The 13,771-nt window shown below is 35.7% G+C and overlaps 1 pseudogene; it reads right to left on the reverse strand.

Annotated features, from left to right (window-relative positions):
* Positions 1–221: 221 nt before the first annotated feature.
* LOC109700029 (protein arginine N-methyltransferase 2 pseudogene) lies at positions 222–5,389 on the reverse strand (annotated as a pseudogene).
* Between the last annotated feature and the right edge of the window lie 8,382 nt (positions 5,390–13,771).

Below are 13,771 nucleotides of genomic sequence, written 5' to 3' on the forward strand. Positions count from 1 at the left end.
CCCCATCTAGTTTTTCAAATTTTTCTAGAATGAAAATTTATTTGACTTTCATCACATAGTAGACCCTCAGAAAACTGTGATAATATTCAATTCTTCCCAACTCTCTTCTCTTGTCATGGAAAAACCAAATCATTTAAATGCAGAAATTGTATCTTTTTCTTTGCATTCTCCTATGTATGGTTTCTGAAGTCAGACCTGGCTTCAAGTCATATATCTACCATTTATTGAGTCAAGGTCAACTGAATTTGGACTGAATCATCCATCATAAACAAGATCTGCTTACGGTTTGTGGTGGGGTACAGTGGGCCAGTGCTGAGCACCTGATGTGGCTGCCCCTTCTCCAGGCTCTGGAAGTCACTCTGAATCAGGAGGTGAAGCCAAGCAAGGTGCTGGCCTTTAAGATATCAAAGCACTACTCACCAAGGATGGTCACTAGGTCAGAGATCTGCATGGTTCTCATGTTCACCTGCAAAATGGTCACAGTTCAGAGGGACAGTCTTCTGGCTTCAAGATGTGCTTATCCTTGTTCTTTGAAAAAATCTCCTGGATTACTAAAGATTTGAAGTTGAACTCATTGTCCCAGGAAAGAACTTTGCTGTGGTAGTCCTTGTCAGCACTGCAGAGCTCCAGGGACAGTGTAGTCATAGTTGTCCAATTGACCCAGGCCTTCTTCAGCCATGTGTCCCCAGCATACCTCATGGACTTGATCAAACAGCAGGAGGATCTCCATCCACTTGGACACCAAGACATCCATCTCCTTGGTCAGCACCAGTCCCTCCACCTTCTTCTGGAACATGGTGATAGAGTCAGGGAAGCTGTTCTGCAGGACCAGCTGGCCTATATGCTGTAACATCTCTCTGGCCTCCACAGGGCACATTTCCTTGAGTGCAGAAGAGTCTGATGATCCTGGTGTGGCAACCCATATCCAGGATGACCTTGTCCTTCCATGACTTCTTGTTCTGAAGGATGATGCTGTGGTATTTTGTTGTCCAAGTCTTTTCTGCCAACATTTCGAAGTGAAGTTACAGAGAACATAGTGGTCAAAGTACAACTCATCCTGCCAGATGTCCCAGGGTCATTCTCCTCCATCTGCCTCCCAACATGATTGGCAGGTGTGTACCCATGGCAGCTTGCATGTTCACCCCACCACCAGTCAGTCATGAATCATTTCAGGATAAGAAATTTTTTCTCTTCTCATAAAACAGATCTGGGTTTTGTCAGTGGAAGCATAGTCCATGATGGCCACAAACTTCTTGGGCTCAAGCTGTGAATGTACACCCTCTGCAAGAGCTCCACCTCATTGCCATAGTCCATGGGCTCTCCCTCCACAACTGAGATGACGTGCGATTCATTCCTGGGACAGCCACCTGGTGTTGCCCTAGTTCTCTTAGTCTCTGCCTCATAATTGCTGCTTTTGTTATTTCATATCCCCCACCATGTTTCCAATGTGTTTCTTTGCTGAATTCTGCTTCTGTACTGCAAAGGACGCACGCTCCCTCCCAGGAACCTGAGTCACCTAGAATTCTCTTTCATAATTCATCTATTTTTGTTTGAAAATATTTTTAACTTATTTACCTTCAAATAAAATATGTCCTAAAGGATGTCATACCATGCTTACTGTGACTCATTGGTCATTGATACCTACAGCAGGATTTGTATCAAAACATGCACAGAGAATTTAGGACTACAAGTTCTCCAGTTCCATGCCAGACCTTTAGAATGAGAATCTCTGAAGATGCATGATGCACCTTGGAGCCTAAATTTTTTAAAGTTCCCCAGTTGATTCTGGTGTGTAGTCAGGTTTGAAAAATAATTTGTTTGAGTCATCAGGAAAATATATACCTGAACTACATTCCCTCATTTTCTCCAAAGAGATGTTTTCTGTGAATGCACAGTGTTTTGATGTTTTGGTTGCATTTTTATGGAGAGCAAATAGAGAAAATATTCAGTGTTCTGTGTCCTTTATAAAAGTGTACTTTTATACTCAATGTCGTTTATACAAAATGCTATACAATAAATTTCTTATAGTGTTGTTAGTTTGGTAGAAATCTTTTAAAACAATCGGAGCCCACATGTTTTCCTTTTTCTCTTCTGTACAAGAAAACTCAGACCTAAACTGCACTCTATTCAGTAGAGAAGTCATTCCATATTCTCGTACAGTTATCTCATCCTTCTAGACAATTTATATTTTTAGTTTGTAGACTTATTTTTATTGCTTCATTTCAAGTCTTTCAACATAAATAGTTTTAAATATAAAAGGAATACAATTCATAACTTAATTAATTGGCTTTCTTTGGCTTTTGTCTGTTCAAGATGAATAACAAATGCTTATACTTAACAATTATATTCAGCATATGGAAGTTTCCGAGGATTTTGCCAACATGTACACTTCTTTACATCATTTTTATTAAGTCTAGATTCTCATAAAAAAATCCTGACAACAGAAAAATATATAAAGTAGGAAATAAAAGTCTGCTCATACTAAAATACTATACCCTTCTCCAAAAAATAAATTACTTTCAATAAATTCCTTTAAGATCTCCCAGACCTTATTTTTGGAATGTATAATATCAAATGTATATTTCAAAATAAGGTTATATTTTATATATTGTTCTGCAACTTTCTGTTTCTCTTATATTGCAGCATGGATATCTTTCTATGTCAACATTTATGAATTCATATTATTTACAACAGCTACATATGGTCCCATTACTTGGATGCTATAATTTATTTTACCAATTCTCTACTGAGCGTAGGCTCTTTTAGCAAACAACATGGCACAGGAAATGGTGTCTCCATGGAGAATGCATGGAGAGAGAAGTTAAAAGTTCCTTTCTGAAGACGTAACAATTTTACTACTTAGTCTCTCAGCTGCAGTTGTTAACTACATATGATTCATAGTCCCACAAAAAAATCTTTAATATTAATGAAGTTGAGAGACCAAAAAATTGTTAGCAAATCAATAACTAGTACTTTAAAACAATGACACACTGCCAACACATCTTAAATGTGTGTTTTATCTTTCTTTGGTTAATTCTAATGCATGGCACATTTTTAAAAATCACTAGCATCCACATAACTAGATCAAAGTATTTAGGAGGGATTTTCTTTTACTATAAAGTAAATGTGCAAGTTACTAACAAATATCTGTTGAGTTGTTTCCAATTGCACAGAAAACAAAGGTAGCTCTCTGGTTAGTGAGTAAAAAGAAGGAGAACATTATATGGCTTGGCTCTTTCTCTGACCTACAAGCTTACATTGAGATTTGAAGAAACCTAGTCCTGATCCAATCCAAGAATTTTCCAAGGAGTGAGGGAAACATAGATGACACTCCTGAGGCTTGCCCTAAATTACCCTAAAACCTGAACTTTTTTGGCAAATGTTTATAAAGAGGCAGTTTTATATGGTGAACATCTGCAATTATAAATAAGTTGTTTTGTTTGAAGAATAAAAGATAAAATACAAGCAAGCAACTATCTGTTTGGTTTTGTAGATATTTTAATAAACACATTTTATCTTGGTGTATGTGTTTGAAGGAGAGTGAACAGAAATTTGGCAGAAGCATCATTTCTTATCTGTTCATTCTTACCTCAGTTCACTTTAAAAAATCATTGTCAGGATGCTTCATTAATCTCCAGAAAATATTTGAAGAAAACTTCCAGAACTCCAGCGTGGTTAAGGCATTGACCTACTATCATTTTCTTGAGCCCTTTATCTTTCTCCGATTGAGGAATAAACAACCTCTTCAGATGTCATAAAAGCTGTGGACATTCTTGCTAGAAAAATACTCAGACACATAACATCCTTGAAACACTTCAGGAGTTTCATGTAACAAATTGACCAAACAATCCATAGAATCCGTACAATCCATAGAATGATACAGACAAGTGGCATCTTGTGTTCATATATTTGTATAACTTTTCATATAAATGTATTCACAAAACAAAACAACAATCCTTTGTTGCATTTCACATTTTTCTTTTCAAATCAGAAAATAAGGTCAAGTTATAAAAAAGAAACCCATTCAAAGAGTATGCCTTGACTGCCATCTTGTGGCAATTTTGTGAAAAAAATAATAAAAGTCTACAAAGGGAATTTTTTTTTTCAACACCCAGTTATCCCTCCCCTATGTTCACCAACTGTTAACATCTTGCTACACCATCTCTCTGACTACATGGCCACACCCATACTTCCTTTTTTCAAACCACAAGAAAGTAGGCTGCTTTCATCATTATACTTAACTGTTAATTATTTCAGCATTCATTTTCCAAGAATAAGAAGGTCTCCCTGTTTAACCACAGTATTAACACACCTAAGAAAATGACCATGAATTCAGTATCAACCATCATGAAGTCTTTACTAAAACTTTTTTTTACTTTCTCTAAAATATCCTTTGTAATATCTGTTTTTCCAGATGCAAGATCCACTCAAGATTCACTCAGAGCCTTAGGCTTTTGTGTTTGTGTATACAGTCTCTCATAGTCCAGAACAGTCCTTCTGACTTCCTTTATTCTTCATGACAAGTCATTTAAAGAGTTCGGCTCAGTTGTCCTGCATCATATCCCACATTCTAGAATTTCTTATTTCCTCATTATAAGGTTAAGATCAAACATTTCCAGCAAGAACATCACATAAACAACATTGTGTACTATCCACTGGAGACACATAATGCTACAATCTTCTATTGGCATTGTCAAGCTTAGCGACTTGATTAAGCTGGTAACCACCAGACTTTTCCTTTATAAAAGCTTACTTCTCTCTTTTTTATGAAAGTAAAAAATTGGAGTGACATTTTGGGACAAGTTTCCAACAACATTTTACCCAGCTTTATTAGATCCTCTGATGATCTTAATCCTGGCCAACTATTCCTTTGGAGGTTACAAAATAGCACTTTTTCCAATTATATTCTTCCTTCTACATTTAATAGCTGGCATTCTTCTGTTTAAAAACAAAGAGATTCCTTCTTTTTTCTTCTGTTTTTCTTTTTATTTTGGATATCACTATAGACTCATGGATTTTGTCCCTTCACTCAATGTATTATAAACTATTACCATCAGTTTTTGTTGTGGTACAAAGTTTTGAACTCAGGGCTTCACACTTGCTGAACAGGTTCTCTACCATTTGAGGCATCCCCACAGTTCCTTTTTACTTTCGTTATTTTTCAGCTAGGACCTAGCATTTTTTGCTATCGGGTCTGCACAGTGATCCTCTTACTTAGGCTTCCTGTGTAGCTGGGATTACAGGTGCGCACCAACAGGCCCACCTTATTTGTTGAAATATGATCTTGCTGACTTCTTCCCCCTGCTGGTCTTGAGCCACAATTCTCCAGATCTTTGCTTCTCAAGTAGCTGGGATTACAGACATGAGTCACTGAGCCCAGCACCATCATTTTTTGATATTCAAATTAACACTGCTTTAGCTATCTGATGCCTTTCCAAGTTTATCCCTGTGTCCTTACAAAATGTTTCCCTTATTCTGATCACTTTCTTACTTTCAGGTATAGCAATATATCCAGGTCATCTTTTGCTGGTATTTTCCTTAAAATAAGTAATTTTTCCAAAGAAATCTTGTTCATTGTAGCAAGATAAACTAGAAACTGGAAGTTTCTTCATTTTTTAACAACAAAAGAAACAAAAAAGAGAAAACAACTGTCATCTTATTTTATAAAACCAGCATAACCACACCTGAAAAGAACATTTCAAAAATGAAAGTTACATCTTTGTCTAAGCTTACATGTAAGTGTTCTTTGAGGCTATTGTTAATGAGGTGGTTTCCCTTTGTTTTCAGCAACTTTGTTGGTGTATAGAAAAGCTACTGATTTTCATATGTTTATTTTGTATACTGCTACTTTGTTTAAAGTGTTTATGAGACCTAAGAGTTGTCCAGTGGAGTCTTCAGAATCATATCATCTGCAAACAGTGACAATTTGACCTCTTCCTTTTCCTATTGTTACCCTTTTAATTTTTTTCTCTGGCCTTATTGTTGTGGCTAACATTTCCAGCACTATGTTGAATAATTATAGTGATAGTGGACAACCTTGTCTCATTCCTGACTTTAGAGGAAATGGTTTTACTTTTTCTCATTTAGTATGATGTTGGCTACAGGATTGTCATATATACCTTCATCATGCTATGGTACATTCCTTCTACTCCTAGTTTCTTCAGAGCTATTATCCTAAACAAATATTTAATTTTGCCAAGGGCTTTTTCTGCACCTATTGAGATGATTATATGATTCTTGACCTCAATTCTGTTTATATACTGTATTACAGTTATCAATTTGCATATGTTGAACCATCCTTGCATTCTTGAAATGAAACCAACTTAAGTGATCATGATGTATGATATTTTTAAATATCTTGTTGAATTCAGTTTGCAAGTATTTTACTGAGAATTTTTGCAACTGTGTGCATCAAGAATATTGGTTTATCATATTCTTTTTTGTTGTGTCCTTATCAGGTTTTGGCATCAGGGTAATACCAGCTTCATAGAATGAGTTCGGAAGTGTCCTTTCCTTTCTATTTTCTGTAATAGTTTGAGGAAAATTGGAGTTATTTCTTCTTTAAAACACTGGTAGAATTCAGCAGTGAATCCATTTGATCCTGAACTTTTTTTTGATGGCAGTTTTATTTTTTTAATTACTGCTTTAATCTCCTTGCTTGTTATTGATTTATTTAGGTTTTTATATTGTCTTGGTTCAATTTTTGTAGGTCATATGTATCTAGAAATTTACCCATTTATTCTAGATATTCCTGTTTCTTAGAATATGAGTTTTTAAAATATTCTGTAATGATCCTCTGGATTTCACTGTTATCTGTTATAATATCCCCCTTTTCATCTCTGATTTTATAAATTTTGGTCTTCTCTCTTTCGTTTGGTTAGTTTGGCTAAGACTTTGTAAGGTTTTTTTTTTAATCTTTTCAAAGAACCAACTCTTTGTTCATTCATCCTTTGTATTGTTTTAGTTTCAATTTCATTAATTTCAGCTCTGATTTTATTATTTATTTCCTTCTACTAATTTTAGTATCGACTTGTCCTTATTTCTTTTATTTGAGTTCTGATTTTTAATATAAGCATTTATAGCTATAAATTTCACTCTTAGAATCACTTTCATTGTACACAATACACAGTAACAAAATCACAAAGACCCAGTAAGACAAGTATTACATGTGTTCTCTCATAAGTGGAAGCTAGAATTTTAAAACGGATGCCCTGAAAGTAGTACAAGGACTACTCAGGAAGGGTAAAGGGACTGGCAGGAGAGATGGGAGGATAACAGTGTACTTGAGAGGGTGGATATGACCACAGCAGGATATATGCATGTATGGAAACATCACAGGGAAACCCATTAATATAAATGATTAATATATGTTAATAATTTTAATTTTTAAAAAGAATTGGCCAATTTAGATTTGATATGACTATTAGACATGCAAGTACAGGTGCTAAATAAGTAATTAGGCATATGAATTAGGAATTCAGGGATGGAGAAATAAATTTGGGGATTATACACATAGATGGTATTTCAAAGCATGCAGTTAGGTGAATTGGGAAGTTATAGGAGAGAACTGAGGACTAATCCCAAAATTAATGTGGGCACAAAGAAGAGAACTACCAAAGAAGACTGAAAGTGTCAAATGAATTAATAGCAAAACCAAAAGTGTATGGTGTTCTGGAAGTCAAGAGAAGAAAAAAGAATGGTGTAATCCACAGTCAAATGCTGATGATAGGTCAATTAGATGAAAGCTTAAACTTGAAGGTAGATTCATCAATATAAAGGTCAATGCACACCTTGGTGAGGGCAGATGTGATGAGTGTTAGTAGTGAAAGCTTGATGGTAGTGTTCTTAAGTAAGACTATAGGAATTGGAGGCTGTAGAGATAAGCACTCTTTTGAGAAATTTTGTTTCAAAGGGAACGAAGAAATCAGGCAGTAGCTGATGGACATGTAGGCCAATTCCATAATTTGACTACTGTGAATAGTGCTGTGACAAACATGGGTGTGCAGATACAATGTGGTGGAATTTTTAAAGTATTTTCACAAAGTTTTGCATTGATAACTGCTATTGTGTTAGTCAGTCTTTTTTGTTACCGTGACAAACACCTGACATCAACAACTTAAAAGGAAGAAATGATTTATTGTTTTTTGGACTTTTTTATTGTTGTGCTGGGTGGGGAAACACTGTGGCATTTATAAAAGTTCTTACAATGTATCAAATATAACATAGTTGAAGTCACACCTTCACTATTCTACTTTATTGTCCCTCCCCCAATTCCTGGAAGAGTTTCAATGGGTATCATTTTTGCACTTACATACATGTGCACACAGTATTTGTACCATATTCACCCTCCTACACCCATTCCCCACCATCTCCCCCCTCCCACTGATAACAACCTCCCTCCTGTTCTCCAATTTTGTAGAAGAAAAAGAAAAAATGACATTTTGCTTGTTTAAGATAAGGATAGCTACACAGGAAGTTTCCTTGTGACATTTCCATTTATATATGTATTATAACCACAATTAGTTCATCTCCTCAGTTTTTCTTCATTCTACCTTAGTCCCTTTCTTATGGTGGTTTCATCTGGTGTAAGATTTCTGTATTCATTCTTGTATAGAGAGTATACCAACAATATTCACCTTCTTAACTTCCTTTTTTTACCCTACCCCTCTTATCTCTGACCTCCGTTAATGTGACCTGTTTTCATAATATTGTTGTATTTGTATTAGGTCTGTATTCCACATAAGAGAGAGAACATGCAGTTTGGCCTTCTGAACCTGGCTAACTTCACTTAAGATGATGTTCTCCAGTTCCATCCATTTACCTGCAAATGACAAAATTTCATTCTTTGTTGTGGCTGAATAAAATTCCATTGTCTATAAGTACCATATTTTCGTAATCCATTCATCAGTATTAGGCATCTTGGTTGTTTCCATACCTTAAATATTGTGAATAATGCTGCAATAAACATGGGTGTGCAAGTGCCTTTGTTGTAACCTGACCCATATTCCTTTGGGCATATCCCTAGGAGTGGTATTGCTGGATCATATGGCAGTTCTATTTTTAGATTTTTGAGGAGCCTCCATACTGTTTTCCAAAGTGGTTGTACTAATTTACAGTCCTACCAGCAGTGTATGAGGGTTCCTTTTTCCTGACAGCCTCACCAACATTTATTGTTGCGTTGTTGATGGTAGCCATTCTAACAGGAGTGAGATGGAATCTTAACATGGTTTTGATTTGCATTTCCTTTATGGCCAGGAATATGAGCATTTCTTCAAGTGGTTTTTTTTTTTTTTTTTGGTTTTTTGGCTGTTTAGAATTCTTCCTTGTTAAAAGCTCTGTCAGTTCATTTGCCAATTTCTTCATTGGGCCACTGATTTTTTGGGAGTTTAGTTTCTTTTGAGCTCCCTGTATATTTTGGTTATCAATCTGTTGTTTAATATATTGCTGGCAAAGATTTCCTCCCATTCTGTGGGCAGTCTCTTCAACTTGGTGACCATTTCTTTGGTATTGCAGAAGTTTTTTAATATCATGCAGTCTCAATTGTCAATCCTTTCTTAGTTGCTGAGCCATTTTAGTTCTATTTAGGAAGTCATTGCCTATGACTATTGCTTCCATTGTATTCTCTGCTCTTTACTGAACTAGCTTCAAAGTTTCAGGTTTTATATTAAGGTCCTTCATCACAGGGTGAAAGACATGGATCTATATTCAGTTTTCAGCATACAAATATCCAGTTTACCCAACAACATTTGTTGAAGAGGCTGCCTTTTTCTCCATCATATGTTTTTGATGTCTTTGTCAAAAATCAGGTGGGTATAGCTGTATGGATTCATATCCAGGTCCTGTGTTCTGTTCCACTGGCCTTCATATCTGTTTTTGTGCCAGTACCAGGCTGTTTTTATAGCATGTCTCTGTAGTATAGTTTGAAATTGGGTACTGTGATACCTCAAGCATTCGTTGCTCTTTTTGCTCAGTTTTGCCTTGTCTCTTTGTGGTCTTTTGTGCTTCCAAATAAATGAACTTTAAGGTTGATTGTTCAATCTCTGTGATGAATCTCATTGGAATTTTGATGGGAATTGCTTTAAACATGTAGATTGCTTTTGGTGATATCGCCATTTTCACTATGTTGATTCTACCAATTCATGAGCATGGGAGATGTTTCCATCTTCTGTAGTCTTCTTAGATTTCTTTCTTCAGTGGTTTGTAGTTTTCCTTGGAGAGGTCAATCTTAACACTTGTTAAGTTTATTCCTAGGTATTTGATTTTTTTGAGACTATTGTAAATAGAATTTTTTTCCTATATTCTTTCTCAATCTGTTCATTGTTGGTGTATAGAAAGGTTATTGATTTTGTAAATTGATTTTGTATCCTGTGACTTTGCTGAAGCTGTTTATAATGTCTAGGAACTTTTTGGTGGGGTTTTTTGGGTCTTTTATGTATAAGATCATGTCATCTGAAAATAGAGATAGTGTGACTTCTTCCTTTCCCATTTGTACTCCATTTATTTCTTCTTCCTGTCTTATTGCTGTGGCTAGAATTCCAAGACTATATTAAATAACAGTGGAAAGAGTCAACACTCTTGTTTTGTTCCTGACTTTAGAGGAAATTGTTTCTGTTTTTCCCCATTTAGCATGATGTTGACTATAAGCTTGTCATATATAACCTTTATTATGTTGCAATACATACCTTCTAGTCCAAGTTTCATGACTGTTTTTATCATGAAAGGATGTTGAATTATGTTGAAATCTTTTTCTGCATCTATCGTATAGTTTTTGTCTTTGCTTCTGTTTATATGCTATAATGCATTAATGATTTCCATATGTTGAATGACTCCTGCATCCCTGGGATGAAGCAGATCTAGTCATGTCGTATGATCTTTTTGATATGCTGTTGAATTCAGTTTGCCAATATTATATTGAGGGTTTTTGCAACTGTGTTTATTAAAGTGATTGGCCTGTAATTCTCCGTTTTGGTTGTGTCCTTGTCCTGTTTAGGGATGAGTGTAATATTGGCTTTATAGAATGAAGTGTTCCTTCAAAGTTGCTTCCCTCTCTATTTTGTGGTAAAGTTTGAAAATAGTTCTTCTTTCAAGGTCTGGTAGAATTCAGTGGGGAATCTGCCAGGTCCTGGACTTTTTTTTTGGGAGACTCTTTATTGCTGCCTTGATTTCATGGCATGCTATAGATCTGTCTAGGTGATTAATATCTTCTTGGTTCAATTTTGGATGGTCATGTATCTAGAAATGTGGCCATTTCTTCTAGATTTTCAAATTTATTGGAATATAGGTTCTCAATGTAGTCCCTGATGATTCCCTGGATTTCCTTGTTGTTTGTTGCTATCTCCCCTTTCTTGTTTCTGATTTTATTAATTTGGGTCTTTTCCCTCCTCATTTCAGTCAGACTTGCCAGGCATTGTCAATCTTGTTTATTTTTTCAAAGAACCAGCTTTTTGTTTCATTAGTTCTTTGTATGTTTTTTGTCTCTATTTCATTGATTTCAGTCCTTTTTTAATTACTTCTCTCTTCTGCTCTTCTGCTTGTTTTGCGTTTAGCTTGTTCTTATTTTTCTAGGAGTTTGAGATGTAGTACTAGGTCAACGATTTAAGATCTTTGTGTGTTTTTAACAAATGCACTCATGCACATTTGCCAAATAGTATCTTTTGATAGTGGAGTTGAGTCTATTAACATTCAGTGTTAATATTGAGAGATGATTCCTGCTATTTACTTGTTTTTGTTGTTTAAGGATCTGTTGTGTACAGCCAATTCAAGGCTATTGTCTGAGTACTTGTCTGTTCTTCCCATCCTTTCATGGTTGTTTATTTTGGTCTTCTGTGTCTAGGATTCCTTTCAGAATCTTCTGTAGTGGTGGTTTGGTGGTCACTTGTTTTAGTTTCTGTTTGTCATGGAAGACTTTTATTCCTCCATCAATTTTGAGTGATAATTTCATTGGGTAGAGTATCCTAGAACCTCCATGAAAGGTTGTATTTTGGTCATGTGTGTTTGGTGTCCTGGAGACTTCCTGTACCTGAATGGGCAACTTTTTCTTGAGATTTAAGAAGTTTTCTGCTATTTTTTGAATACATTACATATATTTTAGCTTGTACCTCTTCTTCTTCAATGCCCATGATTCACAAGTTTGGTTTTTTGATGGAATTGCAGAGATCTTGCACATTCCTTTTGCAGCTGTTGAGAGTCTTTTGTCTAAGAATTCTTTTGTTTATTCTTTAATATCTATTTTGTCTTTGAGCCCTGAAATTCTGTCTTGTACTTATTCTTGTCTGTTGGAGTGGCTTTCCACTTTTTTTTATTTGATTTAGGGAAGGTTTTATTTCCAGGATTTCTGTTTGATTATTTTTTCTGAGATTTTCCACATCTTTGTTAAACTCTTGTGTCTTATCTTTTATTGTCTTCTTTATTTCATCTCTCTCTCTCTTTTTTTATAATCTCCTTAGTTTCTTTTTAGAATTTGTTGAAGTCCTCTCTGGGTTCATTAAGTTGTTTCTGTATCTTCTCAAGTTTTTTATCTGTGTTCTCTTGATATTCTTTGAGTCATTTCTTAATGTTCTCTTTAAACTTTTCTTTAAGCTCCTCTTTAAGTTCATCTTTTTGCTCTTTTTTGATATCCTCTTTGAGCACCTCTTTAAGGTCCTCTTTAAGCTCATTGGACATTTTTATCAACATTCTTTTGGGGTTTGCAACTGGGGATTCATTTCCTTCACTTTCCAGTGCCTTCTTCTTCTTCCCATGTTTCTATTTTGTGCTTTACTCTTGGGTTGTTGATTAGCTAGTTGGATGTTTTAATCACTTGTTATCTTTCCCTTGACATAATTACTATGCTGTGACTGGCTTAGTTGTTAGCTAGATTGTTGTACTATTTCTGCTCCCTGACTTGGAAGTATAATTTAGCAATAACAAATTCACAGATTCAATGCTAGACCAGTTATTTTCAGAATATATTGAAAACCCATTGGTGATATTATCAATAATCATTAGGTATTGGGGGTATAACACTTGTTTGGATGGAGATAGATACTCAGGTAATTTAAAAGATAGCATTAGCAGAGGGGACAGAAAGGATGGATAGGTTGAGGGGGGAAGGGGTGTGAGGTTTGGAGGCTATGGGGTAATAAAGCCTTAATATATGTTAAGGAATAGTTCATTTCATTGTGGGGGAGGTTGCTTTTGACAGGGATTGCAGAGGGATAGGAAGAATGGGGGTAATGTGTAAAGTTGGTATAGTAGACTAATCAGTGAGTGTTGAGTATGGAGGAGGTGGGGCAGTGGAGTGACAGGTAGGGGGAGTTGAGGAGGGGAAAGTGGAGAAAGGAGGTGAGAATGGAAGAAAAGGATAGAAAAAATAGTTAGGAAAGAGAATAGAAAGTGGGTCAAGAGAGGGCTAAGCAGATTGATGTATGGACAGAATGGAAGAGGGAGATAGGTAACAATGGATTATAGCACAAAAAAGGAAAGAAAATGAAGAAAGTAAAAATAAAGATAAGAAAATAATAGTAGTAAAAATAAAAATACTAAATAAAAATGGGAAAAAGTTTGCTGAAAGTTCTGGACCTTTTTTTCTGACTTCAAATCCAGGTGCTTGTGCTTTTGACAGGGGCTTTCTCAGTCCCTTTTCAAGGTTGATATGATAGGCTATGTGGCAGTAGATGCTGCAGCTCCTTGTTGGACAGCCTTGGGGGAATTGGCTCAGGGTGTTTGAGCTCAAATTTTCCTTGGTGTGATGGGCTGTCTGGTACAGGTGGGTTCTCTGAAGTGGTCCCAC

Source organism: Castor canadensis, chromosome X (assembly GCF_047511655.1).
Source record: "Castor canadensis chromosome X, mCasCan1.hap1v2, whole genome shotgun sequence".
NCBI lineage: Eukaryota > Metazoa > Chordata > Mammalia > Rodentia > Castoridae > Castor > Castor canadensis.